The sequence below is a fragment of the Chionomys nivalis genome, chromosome 12 (assembly GCF_950005125.1).
Source record: "Chionomys nivalis chromosome 12, mChiNiv1.1, whole genome shotgun sequence".
NCBI lineage: Eukaryota > Metazoa > Chordata > Mammalia > Rodentia > Cricetidae > Chionomys > Chionomys nivalis.
In genome coordinates, this window is record NC_080097.1 from 58,231,631 (window position 1) to 58,258,285 (window position 26,655).

A 26,655-nucleotide genomic window follows, 5' to 3' on the forward strand; every position below is an offset into this window, starting at 1 on the left:
GCTTTTTAGGACCCTAGTCTATTTGGATGCTCACCTTCCTAGGCCTGGATGGAGAGGGGAGGGCCTTGAACTTCCCACAGGGCAGGGTACCCTGCCCTTTCTTAGGACTGCTGGGGGAAAGAGGAGGATGAGTGGGGGAGTGGGAGTGGAATGGGAGGAGGGGAGGAAGTGGAAATTTTTGAATGGAAAAATAAAAAAAAGAAAATAAATCAAAATATCAAAATATCATTTGCAGTATTTTCCAAAGAAAACTTTAACTAACAGATGCCAAAGAGATGCAACTGAAATTAACATGAAATGACAAGACCATTATGTTTCAATATGAATGATAGGATAATTAAGCTAGTTCTACTTCGGGAATTAAAACAGAATCGTCATCACAGCATAACTCCAGTCAACCAAATGCAGGGAGAAGGCATGTGCTTAATGCAATCTGTAAATCCCCAAGAAATGAAGGTGTACAAAATGACACCGATTTATCTCAGAGTCATCTCTGCTCATGGGAATGCCTCTACAGACAATGACCTTTCAAAATCTGGAGCACCTCTCCAGACCCAGAAAATGGAATGGTTTAAAAACATGAATGAGCAACTTCTGGAAATAAATGGGGATGATAAGGGAGTGACGGTAGTAAGCATAAAAAGATACATCACTTTGACAATGAACTCTCAAAATAGCTTAATTATAGAGTAGAAAAGCAAAGACCAAATACTAAAATCCAATTTTCATTGTGAATTCCTGAATCCACAGTAGAGTCTAGAAAGATGTGGGGGGAATGGGGTAGACTTTTCTCAACTAGAAGAACACAGGGTTTTCTACATCGTTTCATGCATCCTGCGAGTTCTATTTACCAAAAGCAGCGACTAGCTGGGTATGCACTAGGGCCCCAGCTGAGGATCTGAATGCAGTTTTCTGAGCACTGGTAACACCCCCTCCCCCAGAGAAAGCGTGGGAAAATGCCCTAAGACTGCCAGGGCACGCAGTGCTTACCTGACTGATCCACTGTACCAGGGAGCTCTGTCCCCGCCGAGCACCTGTGCATCAGAGGAAAGTCCAAGCAGGAGCCACTGAAGCTGGTAGCAGGAGAAGGCGGGTCCGTGGATGTTAGGGAGAAGGTCCACCACTCGGGTTGCTCTCGCCTGACCCGGGTCCTGCATCTCGCGCGTGGCTGCGGGCAACCGAGGCCGAGAGTCCGATGCCCGCGACCGCTCGTCAGGCCCAGACTTCCCTCAACTAAGTTGAGCCCTCACCGGTCGGCTCCCCGGGCTCACCCGCGGCCAAGTCCGAGCAGCTCCGGGCCTAGGCGGTGACCGACGATAGGCGGCAGCTCTTTGGCTGGGGAGAGGTGCAGGCTCCGTGGTGTTGAAGGAGCCCAGAAGCTTAACAGGGGCCTCCTTGACTCCCCCTGCAACAGCACCGCCCACCCACGCATGCGCTGCCCTCAGACCTTGAGTAGACAGCTATGCCCTCCAGTGAACGCCCCTACTGGGGGCGGGGCTTCTGAGGAGCTGTTGACAGTTGATCTCTTCTGGGGAAAGAGAGTCAGTTTGAGAATAGGAACCCTTTTGATCAACCAGGTCTCAGTGGATGCCCAACCCCCCAATTCCTGTCCATATACTGGCAGCAGAAATTGAACACGGTGAAATATATATATAATATATATTTCACCGTGTTCAATTTATATATATATTTATGTGTGTGTACATATTTATTTGTATGTATGTGTGTACATACATGCACATATATATATGTATTATATATATATATTAAAAAGAAGGAGAAGAATTTAAGAAGGATGGCGTGGGTGAATATGTCCAAAATATATTATATGAATATACAAAATTTTCAAAGAATTAAATGCACAGTAACCCCCTCTCAGTGCTGAGACTACAGGATTGAACCTGTGCAAATCTTGTGTTTGCTGCTACAGTCTACATGAGTTCATACGTACATCAGTCCTTCTGTGCCTGGAAGTCACTGTTTCCTTGTATTCATCCATCACCTCGGGCTCTTACAGGTTTTCTGCCTCCTCTCCTCATACCTCCCTGAGCCTTGTGGGGAGGGGTTCAATCAAAACATCCCATTTAGGACTCAATGCTCCAATGTCTGTCACTTTCTACACATTGTGCACTTGGAGGTTTCCCATCTACTAAAAGATTATGCTATAGCCTTGTTATATGGAATAGTTGCACCTTCATCTTAGGCGAGTCTTCTGCCTTCAGGAAACCTGGCCTTAGGTCTTTAAAAACAAATCAGGTCGAAAATTGCTGGTGTAGCTATTGAAAGCCTACAATCCTAACACTGGGAAAGCTGAGGAAGAGGGACTTGGATTTGGAGAGCTAGCCTGGGCTAGAGAATAATACCATGTCAGCATGAAAGAAAAACATGCCTCAGTGGTTACTCCAAGCATCTATAGCCAAACTGAACTTCTTAGCAATGTACACTCAGAGGTTAGGAAATCAACTAGGAGAAGTCTGAGAATGTAAGTGTTCTAGAAAATATTGTTTAAATATTTTGATATCTTGCTTTTGCTTTTTTTATTCTTTTGCAAAACTAGCTCTTGAATTACACATCCATTCTACTTGACTGTTCTGGAACTCTCTAAGTATGGCTTCAAGCACATAGAGATCTCCTGCTTCTACCTCCCCGAGTGTTAAATGCATGTGCCTCCATAGCAGGATAGACCATTGCTTCTTGTAGATGCTGAGAGAGCTAGACCACTTGGACCATTATGGAAGTGAACGTGGTCAAATCCCTACTTCTTTTCACCTCACCATTCAGGGAGCAAGGAAGATTAAATTCAATCCATGTAGACAGGAAAAGGAAGGAGAACAGGTCCACCTTTGGGAGAGGGAGCTGTGTCCATAACCATTTATTCTTGGCACTAGGCAGACCCAAATATGCACATTCAGCACAAAAGGTGCATTGTATTCCAGGACAATGACTTTCATTGCTCTCCTGTGCTGTATGGACCCCTTATGCCAAAGATCCTGGCAATGGGAAATAACTGTTGGAGGCCTGAGGAGTTCTTGAAGAATTCATCCAGAATCTCTGCCTGCCTCCTCACAGTCCTTTTCTTATTCTCAGGTTATTTACCCTTCCTAGAGCCGGCTGCTGTCAGCCTGGGCAAACGCCCACAATGCCAGGTCCCTTCTAGTTTGCAGCTCGTGTCTGCCTGAACACAGGAGAGCTAGTGCTGTGTGTTCTTTGGCTCTGGGTGGTGGGATTGACTGCTAACATCTCAGAGGAGTGTGGATGACAGAATAAAGCTCACCTGGACAAGCTGTCCATCATCCAGGCCATCTAAAGTATAAGATGTTGTGATACTTTAACAGGTCACAGAGAATGGCCTGCCTTTGGTACAAAACAGTCCCTTGGAGACACTCAGAGCTAAACAAGAGAAGTACTTATCCAGGCAACATAGAAGACCTTTTAGAGGTGATTAGGCCTTACATTGGTCTCAGTTCAGTTAAAAATTCCCGATGGCCACATTCACTTAACCCACTTTTCAGGTGATGCTTTGAGGCCAGCTATCTTGGTTTTGATAGCTTCTGGGGGAAAAAAAACAAAAGTTCATATCCTCTAATGGAACAAACACTAACACATTTACATGAATGTAGCAGGTAGGCAGGTATGGAGATTCCATGGCAGCTGATACATAGATGAAGCAAGAACACCAGTGTAGGGTTTATTCCAATCCAGGATGGCGCTGACACTATTTGTCAAATAACAAACGCCCCTTAAGAGCCAACACAGTATGGTGCAGGCACGCATAGCCAGGACCTGCTGCCTGAGGAACTGTTCCTAGGAATGTCAGGGGTGAGGGCACAGTTGAGGCTATCTGAGCTTCTGTCTCAGGGGTACAAAGTGATATAATTTAGTTGCTTATAGGACATGGACCAAAGAACAGGAATGGTACACTGAACTTTATGGCAAGAAAATACACATCAGGAGGCTCCTGTGTGTGTTTGGGTGTCTGTAAGTACTGGGGACACTATGCCCTTGATTCTGTTGCCAGCAGTGACCATCATGAATACACTTAACCTAAGTGTGCTTGTGTGCTGTCTGGGTCAGGGAGAAAGACGGTTCTGGGAATTGTAGCCCATGTACAATCAATTTGATGTAAGAAGAGTGGTGTGGGAGATCCTTCCGTCTATGTGTTACCTTTATTGGTTAATGAATAAGGAAAGTGCTTTGATCCTATAGCACAGCAGGGTATGTTACAAGGGAGAGGGCCCGCTTGTTCATCCTGGCCACCCGGCTAGCTTAGCCCCAAAATAACCACACAGAAACTGTATTAATTAAATTACTGATTGGCCCATTAGCTCTAGCCTCTTATTGGCTAACTCTCACATCTTGATTTAACCCATTTCTATTAATCTGTGTAGCGCCACTTGGCAGTGGATTACCAGGAAAGATTCAGCATGTCTGCCACTGGCGGCTCCATGGCGACTCTCTGACTCTGCTTTCTTCCTTCCAGAATTCTGTTCTGTCTTCTCTGCTTACCAAAGTTCTGCCCCTATCAGCCCAAGATTAATAGAAATGGATTAAATTAAGATGTATGAGTTAGCCAGAAATATGCTTAAGCTATTGGTTAAACAGTATTGCAAATAATATGGTTTCTGTGTGATTAATTTGGGGCTGAGCAGCTAAAAACAGAGAGCAGCCTTGTACAACAGAAGAGAAGGAAATCTAGTGGACTGACCTTTGATGTGAGGGCTGGGATAAAATCTGGCCAATCATTTAGCAATATGACCAGGAAGTGGTCCAGGCCTTGAACTCAATATTGTCTCCTACCCCAAGCCCTATTCTGTGTTGTCCCTCTACAAGAAGAGGCTTTTCCACAAATTGGGAACAGCAGCAAATATTATGTGGAGCTCTTGCTGTTCTCCATGGTGATGATGCACACCACAGCTTGCCAGAGAACAGTCACATTGTCACGTGGCAGGGTATAGATAAAGTAACCCACCCATTCAGTGTTTACTACCAAGGCACAAGATGTCACTGACAGGTCTGTTGACACGTTTTCACCTTGGACTTCTGAGTCATTTAAAAACTAGTTGTGGTGGGTGTGTGAGTGCATATGTATCAAGATCAGAGGATAGTTTGGGAAAAGTTTGTTCAATCTTTCTACCATTGTGGGTCCCAGGGAAAATATAAGGCTTGACATAAAGTAAAGTACCTTTACCCACTGAGCCATCTCACCAGCCGATCTCCTTAAACATGAAATTCCATAAGCTATGTATCCGTATCTAGATTCCCAGTATGTATATATCAGTGCTTTATTCATATAGAGTAGATTATTTTTACCCCAGGAATGAATGATTGCTTTAGTGAAAATACTTCAACAAATGTAGTCCATGGAGTGAGCTGTGGGCTGCCCTTGATGAGAGGCAGTGGCCTTGCCCACTGGAAGAAATTGGATTAAGATGTTCTTGGCATATCCACACAATGGGGGACAGCACTGTGTGAAAATTGTGGGCCCAGAGGGCCTGGGCGGCTGCACAGGGGCAATACACTGAGGCTTGGTGCAAGCAGGGGTTTAGGGGCAAAGCTGTTCTCATACTTGATGTGTTGGGGATGGCTCTGCTTCCTAATCGACATGTGTCTGGGCCAGTGCTCTCCTGGCAGCTCCCTCTAGACCCGGACAGGTGGGAAGCAGAGGCACTGTGAGGTGGTTAATGGCCCCCAGCCCGCCTAGCAGTTCCTGGCCTACCAGTGCCACTGCAGAAGCCCCAAGTGATGGCTCTGCACTTCGGAACATGGACTGCCGGATGGGCAGTGTGGTAGTGATGGCTTCTCTGTTCTTGGGCAGATGCCACCACACATTGGCTTTTCTCCATGGTACCTGCAATCAGCAAGGGGCGAGCATTGATCCCATGGGAACCTTGAAGGAGCTCCCAACAGGTTCACTAGGAAAGTGGAGCCTGTACAGAGCAGCCAACTGCCCCTCCTCTGACCACTTGCTAGACTGTGGCCCACAGTTGAACCTTCCTGTCCCTGTTGGCACTGCCTCCAGATCGTTCTTCCCACTGGTGCCACCCCAAACTAATGCTCATACTTTTTCTGCATGCCCTGTTTTCCACAAGCTCACCCAGTCTTGGCCTGGCTGTCTTTCCTCTAGCTGGCTCCACCACTCATCTGTCATCCTCACATTGACCCTTTTCCCAGTCCATCCTCACATTTACTCTGTCCCTTAGCCACCTCACGACACTGATCCTGCCCATCAGTGGCCTCTTCACATTGACCCTGGCCCCGATGCCAGCTTCATAATTCTCTTGTCCCTCAGCTCTTTGGTTCATATTGACTTCACTCCTTAGGCCAACTTTCTTACATTGAAACTGTCCCTCGTTCTGATCTCTTTACATTGAGCCTGCCTCTCAGTTACTCTACTCTCCTTGACCCCAATCTTCAGCTGGTCCTGCTTACAAGAACACAGCCTCTGCTGTCCTCAATCTGACCATCTCCCTTTGCTCATCCTTCCTATGACTCTGCCCCTGAATGCCCCACTACCCGGTGAGCCCCGTGCACAGCCTGACCTTCCAGGTCCTGTCTCTGCCCATGTCCTATCCTTCCTTTTCCTAGGTGGGCCTCAGCAGGCCCGCCCTTCTCCTTAGCCCTGCCCATGCCATGTAGACCTTCAGGCAAGTCAGGGCCCTCAGGGTCCCCACCACAACCTTGCTTGTGTCTGCCCAATCCACATTCCTGTATTCACATCCTGTGGGTTGGCCCTAGACCATGCTGACCCTGTCCAGAATTCCCACCCCCGGTTCTTCGTAGATGTATAGAGAAGTATTTCAAATGAATAGGAATTCTTCAAATCTTCCAGAGACCTTCAGAATTTGACATTTAAATGTTTTGTAAATTTAGGACTTTTCATGACAGTGAGACACATCTGCTCCTGTCAGCACCAAGCTACTTCGAGAGGAAGATGGGCATCAAAGAGGCTCCTTAGCCATGTGGGCAAGAAACTGCTCTTGCCTGGACTGCTTCACTGGACATACATGATGTATCCTCTCCTGTGGTTTTGAAAGGTGACACAATGGGAAGGACTTTGTTTTCCTCCTGGTGGTGGATGTGTTTATAATTGCCTAGGGTTTCTCAGACTTCCGTCTCCATCCCCCAGTACTGGGGGTCTAGGTTTATGTCTTATCTAGCCATGGCCCTCTACCCTATGGTTGGCATTTCTGACTAATGGGTATAGTTTGTGCTGATTCACTCCCTGCATTGGCTTTTGGACTATAACCAAGAGACTCAGAACATGGTTTAGAAAGTTGTGTTAGACCTGGAAGAACAGAAGATGCTCATATGGAATAATGGGAGTATCCCTGACACAGAAGCTGGGATACATGAGCATGCGGCTGACTATCTGAGACCAAAACGAATGTGTGGAATGAGGCCTTTGGTCAGAGTTTGGGGCTGCACTATGACAGTTTGCACTGGTTCCTGAGTCTCTCCCAAACCCACTTGTTACTGAAATCTTCCATCTGTGGCTTCATCTCTTGGTGGCTCAGATTCCTTAAGACTTGGCTGTGTCTCCATCTTCTCTAGATCTCACTTACTATCATCATGACTACTGTCTCTAGATCCACCTGGTCCCCACTTTCACTAGCATCCCAATAAGAGGTTGAAGCCATTGGGAGACACTATGATAATGGCACAAACACTTGTCTTAGCTGGGTGCAGTGGTATCTGTCTCTAATCTCATTACTAGGGAGGCTGAGGCAAAAGAATTGCCATGAGTTTTAGTATTGCCTTTACTGAGACCCCATTTTTCCCTTGCTTTAATTTCTAAAGGTCCTGCGTGTGGACTCAGAGTCTGTGGCCACAGAGCCTTTGCATTAGCTGTCTTGGTGCTGCTGTGGATACCCGTCCTTCCCATTGTCTGTCCATCCTGGTCACCTTTCTGGAGGAAATTCCTGTTTCTTCTTGTTCCAGTTAGTAAGAAAGCTGCAGAAAGTCCTTCAGCACTAGGGACTTAGTCATCTCTCACTAGCAGTGGCAAGGAGGGACATCATGGTAGCAGCCTCTGTGCTGAGCACTGCCTTGTCCATGTACTGATCATAACAGCTTTCAAAGGAGGCACTAATAGAATTACCATTTGCTAGGTGGATAAATGGAAGCTCAGACAGGTGAAGTCTCTTGCCTGGAGCCACACTGTGACTATTCTACCACTGAGTTACATCCCAGGTCTAAACTCATCTTCTACAACAATTACAGGGCGGGCTGGGTAAGGGTAAAAAAAAACATCCCCTCGCCATATAATAATCAAAACACAAAGCATACAGAACAAAGAAAGAATATTAAGAGCTGCAAAGGAAAAAGGCCAAGTTACTTATAAAGGTAAACCTATCAGACTTACACCTGACTTCTCTATGGAAACAATGAAAGCTAGAAGGTCCTGGATAGATGTACTGCAGAAACTAAGAGACTGTGGATGCAAGCCCAGACTACTATACCCAGCCAAACTTTCGTTCACTATAAGTGGAGAAAACAAAATTTTCCAGGATAAAAACAAATTTAAACAATACATAGCCACAAATCCAGCCTTACAGAAAGTAATAGAAGAAAAATCACTAACCAAGGAGTCCAACATTGACCACAATATCTCAGACAACTAGAAACCCTTCACCAGCGCAACTCGAAGAAGGAAAACACACAAAATTTACTACTAAAAAAATAACCGGAGTTAACAACCACTGGTCATTAATATCACTTAATGTCAATGGACTCAACTCACCTATAAAAAGGCACAGACTAAGAGATTGGATACGAAAACAGGATCCAACATTCTGCTGTTTACAAAAACCACACCTCAACTACAAAGTCAGACACATACTCAGAGTAAAGGGTTGGGATAAGGCTTATCAAGTAAATGGACCTAAGAAACAAGCAGGTGTGGCCATACTAATTTCTAAGAAAGTTGACTTCAAACTTAAATCAATCAGAAGGAATGAAGAGGGACATTTTCTACTCATAACAGGAACAATTCATCAGGATGAAGTCTCAATCCTGAATATCTATGCCCCTAATATAAAAGCACCCACGTATGTAAAAGAAACATTGCTAAAACTCAAGGCAGCAATCAAACCACACACATTAATAGTAGGAGACTTTAACACTCCTCTCTCACCAATGGACAGGTCAATTAGACAGAAACCTAACAGAGAAATAAGAGAATTAATGGAGGTAATGAATCAAATGGACTTAACAGACATCTATAGAATATTCCACCCAAATAGGAAAGAATATACCTTCTTCTCTGCAGCTCATGGAACCTTCTCGAAAATTGACCACATACTCGGTAACAAAGCAAACATCCACAGTTAAAAAAAAAATATCTGTAACCACCTGTATCTTATCAGATCACCATGGATTAAAGCTAGAATTCAACAATGCTACCCCCAGAAAGCCTACAAACTCATGGAAACTGAATAGTCAACTACTGAACCATACCTGGATTAAGGAAGAAACAAAGAAAGATTAAAGTCTTCCTTGAATTCAATGAAAATAAAGACACAACATACTCAAACCTATGGGACACTATGAAAGCAGTCCTGAGAGGTTCCTAGCACTAAGTGCCCACTTAAAGAAAACAGAGAAAGCACACATTGCAGACTTAACAGCCCACCTGAAAGCTCTAGAAAAAAAAGAAGCAGACTCACCTAAGAGGAGTAGAAGAATGGAAATAATCAAACTCAGGGCTGAAATCAAAAAAATAGAAACACAGAAAACAATTGAAAGAATCAATAAAACAAAAAGCTGGTTCCTGGAGAAAATCAACAAGACTGATAAACCCCTATCCAAACTAATCAAATGGCAGAGAGAGAATTTGCAAATTAATAAGATCAGAAATGAAAAGGGGGACATAACCACAGACACAGAGGAAATTCAGAAAATCATTAGATCTTACTACAAAAGCCTGTATGCCACAAAACTGGAAAATGCAAAAGAAATGGACACTTTTTTAGATGAATACCATATACCAAAGTTAAACCAGGACCAGGTAAACACCCTAAATAGACCTGTGGGTCGCGAAGAATTAGAAGCTGTTATCAAAAACCTCCCTTCCAAAAAAAGTCCAGGACCAGATGGTTTCAATGTGGACATCTACCAGAACTTCCAAGAAGACCTAATACCTATACTCCTAAATGTATTTCACAATATAGAAACAGAAGAGTCATTGCCAAATTCCTTCTATGAAGCTACAGTAACTCTGATACCAAAACCACACAAAGACTCAACCAAAAAAGAGAATTACAGGCCAATCTCACTCATGAAGTTCTATGCAAAAATCCTCAACAAAATACTGGCAAACCGAATCCAAGAACACATTAGAAAAATTATCCATTATGATCAAGTAGGCTTCATCCCAGAGATGCAGGGCTGGTTTAACATACGCAAATCTATCAATGTAATCCATCATATAAATAAACTGAAAGAAAAAAATCATATGATAGTTTCATTAGATGCTGAAAAAGCATTTGACAAAATTCAACATCCCTTTATGATAAAAGTCTTGGAGAGATTAGGGATAAAAGGGTCATACCTAAATATAATTAAAGCTATTTACAGCAAGTTGACAACTAACATCAAATTAAACGGAGAGAAACTTAAAGCCATCCCACTAAAATCAGGAACACGCCAAGGCTGTCCACTCTCCCCATACCTCTTCAATATAGTTCTTGAAGTCTTAGCAATAGCATTAGACAACATAAGGGGATCAAGGGGATTCGAATTGGAAAGGAAGAAGTTAAACTTGCGTTATTTGCAGATGATATGATAGTGTACTTAAGCGACCCAAAAAACTCCACAAAAGAACTTCTACAGCTGATAAATACCTTTAGTAATGTGGCAGGATACAAGATCAACTCCAAAAAATCAGTCGCCCTCTTATACACAAAGGATATGGAAGCAGAGAGGGAAATGAGAGAATCATCACCTTTCACGATAGCCACAAACAGCATAAAATATCTTGGGGTAACTCTAACCAAGGAAGTGAAAGATCTATTTGACAAGAACTTTAAGTCTTTGAAGAAAGAAATTGAAGAGGATACCAGAAAATGGAAGGATCTCCCTTGCTCTTGGATTGGGAGGATCAACATAGTAAAAATGGCAATTCTACCAATGGCAATCTATAGATTCAATGCAAACCCCATCAAGGTCCCATCAAAATTCTTCACAGATCTTGAGAGGACAATAATCAACTTTATATGGAAAAACAAAAAAAACAGGATAGCCAAAACAATCTTATACAATAAAGGAACTTCTGGAGGCATTACCATCCCTGACTTCAAACTCTATTACAGAGCTACAGTAATGAAAACAGCGTGGTACTGGCATAAAAACAGAGAAGTCGACCAATGGAATCATATAGAAGACCCGGATTTTAACCCACAAACCTATGAACACCTCATTTTCGATAAAGGAGCTAAAAGTGTACAATGGAAGAAAGAAAGCATCTTCAACAAATGCTGCTGGCACAACTGGATGTCAACCGCTAGAAGAATGAAAATAGACCCATATCTATCACCATGCACAAAACTCAAGTCCAAATGGATCAAAGACCTCAATATCAATCTGAACACACTCAACCTGATAGAAGAGAAAATGGGAAGTACCCTACAAAATATGGGGACAGGAGATCGCTTCCTATGTATAACCCCAGCAGCACAGACATTAAGGGCAACATGAATAAATGGGACCTCCTGAAACTGAGAAGCTTCTGTAAAGCAAAGGACACTGTCACTAAGACAAAAAGACACCCTACTGACTGGGAGAAGATCTTCACCAACCCGCAACAGACAAAGGTCTCCAAAATATATAAAGAACTCAAGAAACTAGACGTTAAAATGATAATTAACCCAATTAAAAAATGGGGTACTGAACTGAACAGAGAATTCTCAGCAGACGAAGTTCAAATGGCCAAAAGACACTTAAGGTCATGTTCAAACTCCTTAGCGATCAGGGAAATGCAAGTCAAAACAACTTTGAGATACCATCTTACACCTGTCAGCATGGCTAAAATCAAAAACACCAATGACAGCCTATGCTGGAGAGAATGTGGAGTAAGGGGTATACTTATCCATTGCTGATGGGAATGCAAACTTGTGCAACCACTTTGGAAATCAGTCTGGCAGTTGCTCAGGAAATTTCGATCAACTTACCTCAAGATCCAGCAATACCACTCTTTGGGAATATACCCAAGAGATGCCCAATCATACTTCAAAAGCATTTGTTCAACTATGTTCATAGCAGCTTTATTTGTAATAGCCAGAACCTGGAAACAACCTAGATGTCCCTCAATGGAAGAATGGATAAAGAAAGTATGGAATATATATGCATTAGAGTACTACTCAGTGGTAAAAAAAAAAAAAAAAACAATGACATCTTGAATTTTGCATGCAAATGGATGGAAACAGAAAACACTTTACTGAGTGAAATAACCTAGACACAAAAATATGAATATGGTATGTACTCACTCATTAGTGGACTCTAGCCATAAACAAAGGACATTTAGCCTATAGTTCACAAGCCTAGAGAAGCCAAATAATAAGGTGAACCCAAAGAAAAACATATATAGATCCTCCTGGAAATTGGAAGCAGACAGATTTCCCGGCAAAAGTTGGGAGCCTGGGGTGGGAGTGAGGGTGGAGTGGGGAAAAGGGGAGAGGGGGAGAGAGAAGGGATAAGGGAAGGATTGGGGAGAGCTTGGGGGAGTGGGAGGGTGGAGATGGAGGGAGGGCGGATATAGGAGCATAGAAGATATCTTCATTAAGGGAGCCATTTTAGTGTTGGCAAGAGACTTGGCTCTAGAGGGGATCCCAGGTGTCCATGGGGATGCCCCAGCTCATTTCTTGGGCAGCACAGGAGAGGGTGCCTGAACTGGCCTTGTCCCATAGTCACACTGATGAATATCTCAAATATCACCATAGAACCTTTTTCAGATAATGGATGGAGATAGAGACAGATACCCAATTCAGAGCACTGGACTGAGCTCCAAAGGTCCAGTTGAAGAGCAGAAAGAGGGAGAAGATAAGCAAGGAAGTCAAGACCACGAGGGGTTGGTCTACCCACTGAGACAGTGTGCCTGATCTAATGGGAGCTCACCAAATCCAGCTGGACTGGGACTGAACGAGCATATGAAAAAACCGGACTCTCTGAATGTGGCTCACAACGGGGGCGGACTGAGAAGCCATTGATAATGACACTGGGACTTGTTTCTACTGTATGTACTGGCTTTTTAGGACCCTAGTCTATTTGGATACACATCTTCCTAAGCCTGGATGGAGGGGGGAGGGCCTTGGACCTCCCACAGGGCAGGGTACCCTGCCCTCTCTTAGGACTGCAGGGGGAAAGAGGAGGGTGAGTGGGGGAGTGGGAGGGGAATGGGAGGAGGGGAGGAAGTGGAAATTTTTGAATGAAAAAATAAAAAAAAGAAAAGAAAAAAATCAAAATATCATTTGCAGTATTTTTCAAAGAAAACTTTAACAGATGCCAAAGAGATGCAACTGAAATTAACATGAAATGACATGACCATTGTGTTCCAATATGAATGATAGGATAATTAAGCTAGTTCCACTTCGGGAATTAAAACAGAATCATCATCACAGTATAACTCCAGTCAACCAAATGCAGGGGAATGAATGCACCCAAAACTTAAGAAGACACGTGCTTAATGCAGTCTGTAAATCCCCAAGAAATGAAGGTATACAAAATGACACCGATTTATCTCAGAGTCATCCCAGCTCAAGGGAACGCCTCTACAGACAATGACCTTACAAATGCTGGAGCACTTCTCCAGACCCGGAAAATGGAATGGTTTAAAAACATGAATGAGCAACTTCTGGAGATAAATGGGGATGATAAGGGAGTGACGGTAGTAAGCATAAAAAGATACATCACTTTGACAATGAACTCTCAAAATAGCTTAATTATAGAGTAGAAAAGCAAAGACCGAATACTAAAATCCAATTTTCATTGTGAATTCCTGAATTCGCAGTAGAGTCTAGAAACTTAATGTGACCCAATCTTTCAGAGGTAAGATGGGGTGGGAATGGGGGTAGACAGTTTCTCAACTAGAAGAAAACAGGGTTTTCTGCATCGTTTCATACATCTCGCGAGTTCTAGTTACCAAAAGCAGTGACTAGCTGGGTATGCACTAGGGCCCCAGCTGAGGATCTGAATGCAGTTTTCTGAGCACTGGTAACACCCCCTCCCCCAGAGAAAGCGTGGGAAAATGCCCTAAGACTGCCAGGGCACGCAGTGCTTACCTGACTGATGCACTGTACCAGGGAGCTCTTTCCTGCGATGTCCACGCCGAGCACCTGTCCTTCAGAGGAAAGTCCCAGCAGGAGCCACTGCAGCTGGTCGCAGGAGAACGCGGATACATGGAGGCTGGGATCAGTGCCCGCGCCACCCACCCCTGGCCACGGATGCTAGGGAGAAGGTCCACCACTCTCGCCTGACCCGGGTCCTGTATCTCGCGCGTGGCCGCAGGCAACCAAGGCAGAGAGGCCATTGCGCGCGACCGCTCCTCAGGCCCAGACTTCCCTCAACTAAGTTGAGCCCTCACCGGTCGGCTCCCCAGGCTCACCGGCAGCCAAGTCCGAGCAGCTTCACGCTTAGGCGGTGACCGACGATAGGCGGCAGCTCTTTAAGGCGGCTGGGGAGAGGTCGAGGCTCCGCGGTGTTGAAGGAGCCCGGGCCCGCGGCGGACTGCAGCAGCGGCGGAGCCCCGGCCCGCGGCGGATGGCAGCAGCGGATCCTCAGCCTGCGCGGACAGAAGCGGCAGACCACTGGCCCGCTCAGTTAAATCAAGTAGGTTTTTGGGGGGCCTGGCCTGTAGAGAGGGAGGCCTTTTATTGGCGAGGTCCAAGGGCGAACGAGGAGCAGCGTCCTGTCCCTGAAGACCCTCCTGAGTGGGGAGAGTGTTCTGGGCCTGCGCCCGGACACAGGAAATGGAGCGGGAGCATTCTCAGACCCCCTTCACCCCCCTGGTAGGCCTGCAAAGGCTGATACCCTCTGCAGGGGCTGCTCCTCCTCTGCTGCGACCTCTCTATTTCTGGCACATCCCAGCTCGTGCCCAGGGCCCTCTTCCACTCCCCCTCCCTTCTGAGGGGCTGCGAGATCACCCAGTATAGCCTGTTTGGGCACTGGGTCGGGAGCTCAGGGCAGAGGACAGTGGGAGTTTCTCTGTCTTGGTGGCTGGCCTACAAAGGGGTAGGCCTTTTGTGGATGAGGTCCTGGGCAAACGGGGAGCCTGGTCCTGGTCCTGAAGATCCTTCTGAGTGGTGAGAGCGATCTTGGCCCACGGCTGGAGCCAGGAAATGGAGCCAGGGCACTTTGTAAGCGGGGCCCTTGGTCAGCAGGGAAACCTGTTCTTGACTTAAAAGACCCATTAGATAGCATTGTTAGGAGGAGATGGGCAGGCGCCAAGGCAAGAATTCACCCAACAATATGAAAAACAACATGGAAACACCAGAACCCAATGATCTTACAACACAAGGACTTGAACACCCTAACAAAGAAGAAGTGGAAAAAAATTGACTTTATGAAAGCAATAGAGTCCCTGAAACAACATGTAAAAAACACCCTTATAGAAATGGATGAGAAGTATAACAAAAAGTTTGATGAAATGAGTAAATACGTAAATGATGCCCTGGGAAACCAAGAGAAAAACGATCAAACAGGTAATGGAAACAGTTCAAGAATTGAAAACGGAAATTGAAGCAAGGAAGAAAACACAAAATGAGGACCAGTTGGATATAGAAAATCTAGGTCAACGAGCAGAGGCTACAGAAACAAGCATAATCAACAGACTACAAAGGATGGAAGAAAGAATCTCAGATTCTGAAGACAACATAGAGAAAATAAACGCACTGATCAAAGAAAACAGCAAAACCAACAAGGTTTCGTCGCAAAACATTCAGGAAATATGGGACACAATAAAGAGACCAAACCTAAGAATAATAGGGATACAAGAAGGAGAAGAGTCACAACTCAAAGGTCCAGAAAATATTTTTCACAAAATTATAGAAGAAAACTTTCCCAACATAAAGAAAGATATTCCTTTGAATATTCAAGAAGCATACAGAACACCAAACAGACTGGATCAAAGAAAAACATCCCCTCCCCATATTATAATCAAAACACAAAATATACAGATTAAAGAAAGAATATTAAGAGCTGCAAAGGAAAAAGGGCAAGTTACTTATAAAGGTAAACCGATCAGACTTACACCTGACTTCTCTATGGAAACCATGAAAGCCAGAAGGTCCTGGATAGAGGTACTGCAGAAACTAAGAGACCATGGATGCAAACCCAAACTACTATACCCAGCCAAGCTATCGTTCACTATCAATGGAGAAAACAAGACATTCCAGGATAAGAACAAATTTAAACAATACGTAGCCACAAATCCAGCCCTACAGAAAGTAATAGAAGGAAAATCACAACACAAGGAATCCAACATAGCCAACACTGCCTACAATAACTTAGGCATCTAGTGACCCTTCACCAGCACGACTCAAAGAAGGGAGACACACAAACTCTACTACCAAAAACAATAGGAATAACCAGAGTAAAAAACCACTGGTCATTAATATCCCTTAATATTAATGGTCTCAATTCACCTATAAAAAGACACAGACTAAAAGATTGGATAAGAAAACAGGATCCAACATTCTGCTGTTTGCAAGAAACACATCTCAACCACAAAGACAGGCATCTACTCAGACTAAAGGGATGGGAAAAGGTTTTTCAAGCAAATGGTCCTAAGAAAAAAGCAGGTGTGGCCATACTAATTTCTAACAAAACGGACTTCAAACTAAAATCAATCAGAAGAGATCGAGATGGACACTTTATACTCATAACAGGAACAATTCATCAGGATGAAGTCTCAATCCTGAATATCTACACCCCTAATATAAAAGCACCCACTTATGTAAAAGAAATATTACTAAAACTCAAGGCAGACATCAAACCACACACACTAGTAGTAGGAGACTTCAACACACCTCTCTAACCAATGGACAGGTCAATCAGACAGAAACCTAATACCACTCTTGGGAATATATCCAAGAAATGCCCTATCATACGACAAAAGTATATGCTCAACTATGTTCATAGCAGCATTGTTTGTAATAGCCAGAACCTGGAAAAACAACCTAGATGCCCTTCAATGGAAGAATGGATGAAGAAAGTATGGAATATATACATATTAGAGTACTACTCAGCAGTAAAAAACAATGACTTCCTGAATTTTGCAGGCAAATGGACAGAAATAGAAAACACTATCCTGAGCGAGGTGAGCCAGACCCAAAAAGAGGAACATGGGATGTACTCACTCATATTTGGTTTCTAGCCATGAATAGGGGACGTTGAGCCTATTATGCGTGGTCCTAGAGAAGCTAATTAAGAAGGTGAACCCAAAGAAAAACATTTAGGCGATGAAAGGAGACAGAGACAAAGACCCACATTGGAGCACCGGACTGAAATCCCAAGGTCCAAATCATGAGCAGGAGACAGAGCACGAGCAAGGAACTTAGGACCGCGAGGGGTGCACCCACACACTGAGACAATGGGGATGTTCTATCACGAACTCACCAAGGCCAGCTGGCCTGGGTCTGAAAAAGCATGGGATAAAACCGGACTTGCTGAACATAATGGACAATGAGGACTACTGAGAACTCAAGAACAATGGCAATGGGTTTTTGATCCTACTGCACGTACTGGCTTTGTGGGAGCCTAGGCAGTTTGGATGCTCACCTTACTAGACCTGGATGGAGGTGGGTGGTCCTTGGACTTCCCACGGGGCAGGGAACCCGGATTACTCTTAGGGATGATGAGGGAGGGGGACTTGATGGGGGAGGGGGAGGGAAATGGGAGGTGGTGGCGGGGAGAAGGCAGAAATCTTTAATAAATAAATAAACAATAAAAAGAAAAAAAAAAAGAAAAAAAAGAAACACCTGCACCAAAAAGACAGACATTTACTCAGAGTAAAGGGTTGGGAAAAGGTTTTTCAATCAAATGGACCTAAGAAACAAGCAAGTGTGGCCATACTAATTTCTAACAAAGTTGACTTCAAACTAAAATCAATCAGAAGAAATGAAGTGGGACACTTTTTACTCATAACAGGAACAATTCATCAGGATGAAGTCCCAATCCTGAATATCTATGCCCCTAATATAAAAGTACCTACATATATAAAAGAAACATTACTAGAACTCAAAGCACACATCAAATCTCACACACTAATGGTAGGAGACTTCAACACTCCTCTCTTATCAATGGACAGGTCAACTAGACAGAAACCTAACAGAGAAATAAGAAAACTAACAGAGGTAATGAATCAAGTGGACTTAACAGACATCGATAGAACATTTCACCCAAATAGGAAAGAATATACCTTCTTCTCAGCATCTCATGGAACCTTCTCGAAAATTGATCACGTACTTGATAACAAAACAAACCTCCACAGATACAAAAAAAAAAAAAATAGTAACCACCTGTGTCTTATCAGATCAACATGGAATAAAGTTAGAATTTAACAACAATTCTACCCCCAGAAAGCCTACAAACTCATGGAAACTGAACAGGCAACTACTGAACCACCCCTGGGTCAGGGAAGAAATAAAGAAAGAAATTAAAGTCTTCCTTGAATTCAACAACAACAAAAAAGTCACAACATACCCAAACCTATGGGACACTATGAAAGCAGTGCTAAGGGGAAAATTCATAGCACTAAGTGCCCACATAAAGAAAACAGAGAAAGCCCACATTAGAGACTTAACAGGACAGCTGAAATCTCTAGAAAAAAAAGAAGCAGACTCACCCAGGAGGAGTAGAAGACTGGAAATAATCAAACTGAGAGCTGAAATCAACAAAATAGAAACACATACAATAATCCAAAGAATCAATGAAACAAAGAGCTGGTTCTTTGAGAAAATCAACAAGATTGACAAGTTCCTAATCAAACTAATCAAAAGGTAGAGAGAACATGCAAATTAACAAGATCAGAAATGAAAAGGGGGACATAACAACAGACACTGAGGAAATTCAGAGAGTAATTAGGTCTTACTACAAAGGCTTATATGCTACAAAGTTGGAAAATGTAAAAGAAATGGACTTGTTTTTAGATAAATACCATATACCACAATTAAATCAAGACCAGGTGAACAATTTAAATAGACCTATAAGTCATGAGGAAATAGAAGCTGCCATCAAAAACCTCCCTACCGAAAAAAGCCCAGGACCAGATGGTTACAATAGAGAATTTTACCAGAACTTCCAAGAAGAGTTGATACCCATGCTCCTTATGGTGTCTCACATTATAGAAACAAAAGAGGTTTCATGCAGCTACAGTTACCCTGATACCAAAACCACACAAAGACTCAACCAAGAAAGAGAATTACAGACCGATCTCTCTCAGAAACACTGATGCGAAAATTCTCAATAAAATACTGGCAAACTGAATCCAAAAACACATCAAAAATTATCCATTATGATCAAGTAGGCTTCATCCCAGAGATGCAGGGCTGGTTCAACATACAAAAATCTATCAATGTAATCCATCATATAAATAAACTGAAGGAAAAAAAAAACTAAATGATTATTTCATTAGAAGCTGAAAAAGCATTTGACAAAATTCAACACCCCTTTACAATAAAGATCTTGGAGAGGTTAGGGATACAAGGATCACATCTAAATATAATAAAAGCAATATAAAGCAAGCCAACAGCTAATATCAAATTAAATGGAGAGAAACTCAAAGCCATTCCACTAAAATCAGGAACAAGACAAGGCTGTCCACTCTCACCATATCTCTGCAATATAGTGTTTGAAGTTCTAGCAATAGCAATAAGGGGATTAAGGGGATTCGATTTGGAAAAGAAGTCAAACTTTTGTTACTTGCAGATGATAAGATAGTATACATCAGTGACCCCAAAAACTCTACCAAAGAACTTCTACATCTGAAAAATACCTTCAGTGATGTGTCAGGATACAAGATCAACTCAAAAAAAAAAAAATCAATAGCCTTCCTATACACAAAGGATAGAGAAGCAGAGAGGGAAATCAGAGAAACTTCACCTTTCACTATAGCCACAAATAGCATAAAGTATACTGGGGTTACACTAACCAAGGAAGTGAAAGATGTATTTGACAAGAACTTTAAGGCTTTGAAGAAAGAAATTCAAGAGCATACCAGAAAATGGAAGGATCTCCCATGCTCTTGAATGGGTAGGATCAACATAGTAAAAACAGCAGTTCTACCAAAGGCAATCTATAAATTCAACTCAATCCCCATCAAAATCCCAACAAAATTCTTCACAGACCTTGAGAGAACAATAATCAACTTTATATGGAAGAACAAAAAACCCAGGATAGCCAAACCATTCCTGTACAATAAAGGTATTTCTGGAGGCATTACCATCGCTGACTTCAAACTCTATTACAGAGCTAAATTAGTGAAAACAGCTTGGTATTGGCATAAAAACAGAGATGCAGACAATGGAATTGAATCGAAGACCCAGATATTAACCCACAAACCTATGAACACCTGATTTTCGACAAAGGAACTAAAATTATACAATGGAAGAAATGAAGAAAGCATCTTCAACAAATGGTGTTGGCATAACTGGATGTCAACCTGTAGAAGAATGAAAATAGATTCATATCTATCACCATGTGCAAAACTCAAGTCCAAACGGATTAAAGACCTCAATATGAATCTGACCACACTGAACCTGATAGAAGAGAAACTGGGAAGTAGACGGCAACACATGGGCACAGGAGACCAATTCCTCCATATAACCCCACTAGCACAGACAACAAGAGCAACATTGACTAAATGGGAACTCCTGACACTGAGAAGCTTCTTTAATGCAAAAAAAAAAAAAAAAAAAACCACTGTCATTGGAGACAAAAAGGCATCCTTCTGAATGGGAGAAGATCTTCACCAACCCCACACTGACAAAGGTCTGATCTCCAAAATACATAAAGAACTCAAGAAACTGGACATCAAAACTCTAATTAATCCAATTAAAAAATGGGGTACTGAACTGAACAGAGAATTCTCAGCAGACGAAGTTCAAATGGCCAAAAGACACTTAAGGTCATGTTCAAACTCCTTAGCGATCAGGGAAATGCAAGTCAAAACAACTTTGAGATACCATCTTACACCTGTCAGCATGGCTAAAATCAAAAACACCAATGACAGCCTATGCTGGAGAGAATGTGGAGTAAGGGGTATACTTATCCATTGCTGATGGGAATGCAAACTTGTGCAACCACTTTGGAAATCAGTCTGGCAGTTGCTCAGGAAATTTCGATCAACTTACCTCAAGATCCAGCAATACCACTCTTTGGGAATATACCCAAGAGATGCCCAATCATACTTCAAAAGCATTTGTTCAACTATGTTCATAGCAGCTTTATTTGTAATAGCCAGAACCTGGAAACAACCTAGATGTCCCTCAATGGAAGAATGGATAAAGAAAGTATGGAATATATATGCATTAGAGTACTACTCAGTGGTAAAAAAAAAAAAAAAACAATGACATCTTGAATTTTGCATGCAAATGGATGGAAACAGAAAACACTTTACTGAGTGAAATAACCTAGACACAAAAATATGAATATGGTATGTACTCACTCATTAGTGGACTCTAGCCATAAACAAAGGACATTTAGCCTATAGTTCACAAGCCTAGAGAAGCCAAATAATAAGGTGAACCCAAAGAAAAACATATATAGATCCTCCTGGAAATTGGAAGCAGACAGATTTCCCGGCAAAAGTTGGGAGCCTGGGGTGGGAGTGAGGGTGGAGTGGGGAAAAGGGGAGAGGGGGAGAGAGAAGGGATAAGGGAAGGATTGGGGAGAGCTTGGGGGAGTGGGAGGGTGGAGATGGAGGGAGGGCGGATATAGGAGCATAGAAGATATCTTCATTAAGGGAGCCATTTTAGTGTTGGCAAGAGACTTGGCTCTAGAGGGGATCCCAGGTGTCCATGGGGATGCCCCAGCTCATTTCTTGGGCAGCACAGGAGAGGGTGCCTGAACTGGCCTTGTCCCATAGTCACACTGATGAATATCTCAAATATCACCATAGAACCTTTTTCAGATAATGGATGGAGATAGAGACAGATACCCAATTCAGAGCACTGGACTGAGCTCCAAAGGTCCAGTTGAAGAGCAGAAAGAGGGAGAAGATAAGCAAGGAAGTCAAGACCACGAGGGGTTGGTCTACCCACTGAGACAGTGTGCCTGATCTAATGGGAGCTCACCAAATCCAGCTGGACTGGGACTGAAGGAGCATATGAAAAAACCGGACTCTCTGAATGTGGCTCACAATGGGGGCGGACTGAGAAGCCATTGATAATGACACTGGGACTTGTTTCTACTGTATGTACTGGCTTTTTAGGACCCTAGTCTATTTGGATACACATCTTCCTAAGCCTGGATGGAGGGGGGAGGGCCTTGGACCTCCCACAGGGCAGGGTACCCTGCCCTCTCTTAGGACTGCAGGGGGAAAGAGGAGGGTGAGTGGGGGAGTGGGAGGGGAATGGGAGGAGGGGAGGAAGTGGAAATTTTTGAATGAAAAAATAAAAAAAAGAAAAGAAAAAAATCAAAATATCATTTGCAGTATTTTTCAAAGAAAACTTTAACAGATGCCAAAGAGATGCAACTGAAATTAACATGAAATGATATGACCATTGTGTTCCAATATGAATGATAGGATAATTAAGCTAGTTCCACTTCGGGAATTAAAACAGAATCATCATCACAGTATAACTCCAGTCAACCAAATGCAGGGGAATGAATGCACCCAAAACTTAAGAAGACACGTGCTTAATGCAGTCTGTAAATCCCCAAGAAATGAAGGTATACAAAATGACACCGATTTATCTCAGAGTCATCCCAGCTCAAGGGAACGCCTCTACAGACAATGACCTTACAAATGCTGGAGCACTTCTCCAGACCCGGAAAATGGAATGGTTTAAAAACATGAATGAGCAACTTCTGGAGATAAATGGAGATGATAAGGGAGTGACGGTAGTAAGCATAAAAAGATACATCACTTTGACAATGAACTCTCAAAATAGCTTAATTATAGAGTAGAAAAGCAAAGACCGAATACTAAAATCCAATTTTCATTGTGAATTCCTGAATTCGCAGTAGAGTCTAGAAACTTAATGTGACCCAATCTTTCAGAGGTAAGATGGGGTGGGAATGGGGGTAGACAGTTTCTCAACTAGAAGAAAACAGGGTTTTCTGCATCGTTTCATACATCTCGCGAGTTCTAGTTACCAAAAGCAGTGACTAGCTGGGTATGCACTAGGGCCCCAGCTGAGGATCTGAATGCAGTTTTCTGAGCACTGGTAACACCCCCTCCCCCAGAGAAAGCGTGGGAAAATGCCCTAAGACTGCCAGGGCACGCAGTGCTTACCTGACTGATGCACTGTACCAGGGAGCTCTTTCCTGCGATGTCCACTCCTAGCACCTGTCCTTCAGAGGAAAGTCCCAGCAGGAGCCACTGCAGCTGGTCGCAGGAGAACGCTGATACATGGAGGCTGGGATCAGTGCCCGCGCCACCCACCCCTGGCCACGGATGCTAGGGAGAAGGTCCACCACTCTCGCCTGACCCGGGTCCTGTATCTCGCGCGTGGCCGCAGGCAACCTAGGCAGAGAGGCCATTGCGCGCAACCGCTCCTCAGGCCCAGACTTCCCTCAACTAAGTTGAGCCCTCACTGGTCGGCTCCCCAGGCTCACCGGCAGCCAAGTCCGAGCAGCTTCACGCTTAGGCGGTGACCGACGATAGGCGGCAGCTCTTTAAGGCGGCTGGGGAGAGGTCGAGGCTCCGCGGTGTTGAAGGAGCCCGGGCCCGCGGCGGACTGCAGCAGCGGCGGAGCCCCGGCCCGCGGCGGACGGCAGCAGCGGATCCTCAGCCCGCGCGGACAGAAGCGGCAGACCACTGGCCCGCTCAGTTAAATCAAGTAGGTTTTTGGGGGGCCTGGCCTGTAGAGAGGGAGGCCTTTTATTGGCGAGGTCCAAGGGCGAACGAGGAGCCGCGTCCTGTCCCTGAAGACCCTCCTGAGTGGGGAGAGTGTTCTGGGCCTGTGCCTGGACACAGGAAATGGAGCAGGAGCATTCTCAGACCCCCTTCACCCCCCTGGTAGGCCTGCAAAGGCTGATACCCTCTGCAGGGGCTGCTCCTCCTCTGCTGCGACCTCTCTATTTCTGGCACATCCCAGCTTGTGCCCAGGGCCCTCTTCCACTCCCCCTCCCTTCTGAGGGGCTGCGAGATCACCCAGTATAGCCTGTTTGGGCACTGGGTCGGGAGCTCAGGGCAGAGGACAGTGGGAGTTTCTCTGTCTTGGTGGCTGGCCTACAAAGGGGTAGGCCTTTTGTGGATGAGGTCCTGGGCAAACGGGGAGCCTGGTCCTGGTCCTGAAGATCCTTCTGAGTGGTGAGAGCGATCTTGGCCCACAGCTGGAGCCAGGAAAGGGAGCCAGGGCACTTTGTAAGCGGGGCCCTTGGTCAGCAGGGAAACCTGTTCTTGACTTAAAAGACCCATTAGATAGCATTGTTAGGAGGAGATGGGCAGGCGCCAAGGCAAGAATTCACCCAACAATATGAAAAACAACATGGAAACACCAGAACCCAATGATCTTACAACACAAGGACTTGAACACCCTAACAAAGAAGAAGTGGAAAAAAATTGACTTTATGAAAGCAATAGAGTCCCTGAAACAACATGTAAAAAACACCCTTATAGAAATGGATGAGAAGTATAACAAAAAGTTTGATGAAATGAGTAAATACGTAAATGATGCCCTGGGAAACCAAGAAAAAAACGATCAAACAGGTAATGGAAACACTTCAAGAATTGAAAACGGAAATTGAAGCAAGGAAGAAAACACAAAATGAGGACCAGTTGGATATAGAAAATCTAGGTCAACGAGCAGAGGCTACAGAAACAAGCATAATCAACAGACTACAAAGGATGGAAGAAAGAATCTCAGATTCTGAAGACAACATAGAGAAAATAAACGCACTGATCAAAGAAAACAGCAAAACCAACAAGGTTTCGTCGCAAAACATTCAGGAAATATGGGACACAATAAAAAGACCAAACCTAAGAATAATAGGGATACAAGAAGGAGAAGAGTCACAACTCAAAGGTCCAGAAAATATTTTTCACAAAATTATAGAAGAAAACTTTCCCAACATAAAGAAAGATATTCCTTTGAATATTCAAGAAGCATACAGATCACCAAACAGACTGGATCAAAGAAAAACATCCCCTCCCCATATTATAATCAAAACACAAAATATACAGATTAAAGAAAGAATATTAAGAGCTGCAAAGGAAAAAGGGCAAGTTACTTATAAAGGTAAACCGATCAGACTTACACCTGACTTCTCTATGGAAACCATGAAAGCCAGAAGGTCCTGGATAGAGGTACTGCAGAAACTAAGAGACCATGGATGCAAACCCAAACTACTATACCCAGCCAAGCTATCGTTCACTATCAATGGAGAAAACAAGACATTCCAGGATAAGAACAAATTTAAACAATACGTAGCCACAAATCCAGCCCTACAGAAAGTAATAGAAGGAAAATCACAACACAAGGAATCCAACATAGCCAACACTGCCTACAATAACTTAGGCATCTAGTGACCCTTCACCAGCACGACTCAAAGAAGGGAGACACACAAACTCTACTACCAAAAACAATAGGAATAACCAGAGTAAAAAACCACTGGTCATTAATATCACTTAATATTAATGGTCTCAATTCACCTATAAAAAGACACAGACTAAAAGATTGGATACGAAAACAGGATCCAACATTCTGCTGTTTGCAAGAAACACATCTCAACCACAAAGACAGGCATCTACTCAGACTAAAGGGATGGGAAAAGGTTTTTCAAGCAAATGGTCCTAAGAAAAAAGCAGGTGTGGCCATACTAATTTCTAACAAAACGGACTTCAAACTAAAATCAATCAGAAGAGATCGAGATGGACACTTTATACTCATAACAGGAACAATTCATCAGGATGAAGTCTCAATCCTGAATATCTACACCCCTAATATAAAAGCACCCACTTATGTAAAAGAAATATTACTAAAACTCAAGGCAGACATCAAACCACACACACTAGTAGTAGGAGACTTCAACACACCTCTCTAACCAATGGACAGGTCAATCAGACAGAAACCTAATACCACTCTTGGGAATATATCCAAGAAATGCCCTATCATACGACAAAAGTATATGCTCAACTATGTTCATAGCAGCATTGTTTGTAATAGCCAGAACCTGGAAAAACAACCTAGATGCCCTTCAATGGAAGAATGGATGAAGAAAGTATGGAATATATACATATTAGAGTACTACTCAGCAGTAAAAAACAATGACTTCCTGAATTTTGCAGGCAAATGGACAGAAATAGAAAACACTATCCTGAGCGAGGTGAGCCAGACCCAAAAAGAGGAACATGGGATGTACTCACTCATATTTGGTTTCTAGCCATGAATAGGGGACGTTGAGCCTATTATGCGTGGTCCTAGAGAAGCTAATTAAGAAGGTGAACCCAAAGAAAAACATTTAGGCGATGAAAGGAGACAGAGACAAAGACCCACATTG